Source organism: Octopus bimaculoides, chromosome 20, assembly GCF_001194135.2.
Source record: "Octopus bimaculoides isolate UCB-OBI-ISO-001 chromosome 20, ASM119413v2, whole genome shotgun sequence".
Taxonomy (NCBI): Eukaryota; Metazoa; Mollusca; class Cephalopoda; order Octopoda; family Octopodidae; genus Octopus; species Octopus bimaculoides.
Window position 1 is genome coordinate 35,567,294 of NC_069000.1, and position 2,733 is coordinate 35,570,026.

The following is a 2,733-nucleotide window of genomic DNA, read 5'->3' on the forward strand; positions in this document are numbered from 1 at the left end:
TATGATTGTATGTGTTTGTTGTTTATGTCTGTGTTTGTCCCCCCACCATCGCTTGACAATGGATGTTGGTGTGTTTACGTCCCCCGTCACTTAGCGGTTCGATATCAAGAGACCGATAGAATAAGTAGTAGGCTTACAAAGAATAAGTCCTGGGGTCGATTTATTCGACTAAAGATGGTTCTCCAGCATGGCCGCAGTCAAATGACTGAAAAGAGTAAAAGAGAGAAAAAAAATAAAGATATATATATATATTTCTTTCCTTTTACCACTTAATAGCCACCTCCGCTACCATTCTGTTATTGAAAGTTGATATGTTCGCACCTTCTTCCTGGATGTTTACAATATCAGGACTTTAACCCATATGGATCTATCCAAGATTGCACCTAAGGACTTATGCACTTATTTCTACAACATCGGAAAGTTCAACTGTGAACTTTTATGCTTCTTTTCCTTTCTCTCCTTTCATCTCCTTATTCCTTTACTCGATTCCTCTATGTCGTCATTTCATTAATATATACACAGCGTTACTCAAGAAACAGGAAGAAAGTGTGACAGAAAATTGGGGCGAAAGAGTACAACAGGGATCACCACCACTCCCTTCGGGAGCCTGGTGGAGCTTTAGGTGCTTTCACTCAATAAACACTCACAACGCCCGGTCTGGGAATCGAAACCGCGATCCTCCGACCACGAGTCCGCTGCCCTAACCACTGGGCCATTGCGCCTCCACTCTAAACTGCACTAGCATACAAAAACAAATGTTTATACAGACATTCCACGTTTTATTTTATTTTTTTTTTTGAGAAACATACACAATCGTTCATAAACCCATGATAAAAAAATATTATAAAAATGGAAATATTTGAAAATCATTATTCATAAGTATATTGTACAACAATGAAACTGATAAAGAATCACATCGTTGGATTTTAAATGTCGTTTAAACCTGTTTTAATCTCTACCAAATACTATTAAATCTTTCAGATGTCTAACCCTGACAGATACTTTGTGATGAAACATCGAGCAATGACTGGAAAATATATAAAAGAAATGTTTCCTTTCTAACCTGACAACGCCTGAATTATTATCGATCTGCAGAAAAAAATTGTTTGTTATTCTCTGGCGTTTTAAGTACGTTTCACGTAAAAATAAAAGAAGGAAATGTTCTTTGAGACACAGACACACGTGTGTGTGTGTGTGAAGTAATAGACATGGGGCTTAAATGTGAACTACTATGAGTTTCATACTACGATAATACAGTAGTACAGTAACCGGATGAGCGTGTAATAATAATAATAATAGTAATAATAATAATTTTTATTAATTGACATGAGTATTCCTTGCGATCATAATATAGCGGCGAAAGAATTTGACAAGATCAGTATATATAAAGACTTGTTAATAGAAATTGAAAAAATGTGGCACCTCAAGGCGACTACTGTACCAGTGATTGTAAGATCTCTAGGAATGATAAAAAAAAAAGGTCCTGAAACCTATTTGAAAATGATACCAGGCTTACCATCCCTACAGGAAGTGCAAAAAATCGTGTTAACTGGAACGACTCATGTACTGAGAAGAGCATTATCGCTGTGAAAACAACATTCATTTATGAATTTATTTATTTATTATTTTTTTTTAGATACATATTTTACCTCTGAATTTGCGTGTGTAAACTGGGAATGCGTACAATGGGCTTCTCTGCCCTAGGTGTATGGAAAACATTCGGCGAGAAATGGAAGAAAATTTGAAGATAGAAGAAGAAAAAAACAACAACATAATAATAATAATAATAATAATAATAATAATAATAATAATAATAATAATAATAATAATGATGATGAGGAATGAGCAAGTGTCTCCGCTGTGCTGCATCTGAAATAGAGTGGCTGAAACCATTGCCCATATCACGAATGGGCAAGTCTAAGGCATTCTTTCGTGATATGGGCAATGGTTTCATCCATAGACTTGCCCAAAACCACTACAAATTGTGTCGACACGACCAGGTAATGAAAGTGTTACATTGGAAAAATTGCGAAAAGTGGGGGCCGGAGAGAGGCAAGACGTGGTATGAGCACAAACCGCAGAGAGTGTGCGGAGTCGGAGACTAGCAAAATCCTTTGGGATTTCCCAATCCAAACAGATCAGTTGCAAGAGCATAACAGACCGGATCTAGTGGTGGTGGACAAGGTGCACCACATATGTAATATAGTTGATATTACATACCCCTTTGACCCACGAATAGTCAAGAAGGAAGGCAAAAAGATAAATAGATAGTTGAGAAGAAGGAATAGCATGGTACCGTAGGCTGCAGATAATAAGCCCGTTACGCATGCAAGACACCAGGAAGTCCAACAAAACCTGTGATAAAAGTAGAAGAGATAATAATAATAATAATGATAATGTATATATGTATATATATGTGTGTGTGTGTGTGTGTGTGTGTGTGTATGTGTGTGTGTGTGTGTGTGTGCCAGTATTAGAAGTTGGTTGATGTGCAGATCTGTATGCTTTGATTTACGTATGTATACTCGTGCATATAATTATCTGTCTACGTATGTATATATGCATGCATGTATGTATGTATGTATGTATGTATGTATGTATGTATGTATGTATGCATGTATATGTGTGTGTGTGTATGCGAATGTTTGCATCCATGTATATATAGACGTATATATGCATATATATATACATGCATATATGTATATATATATATATATATGTATATATATATAT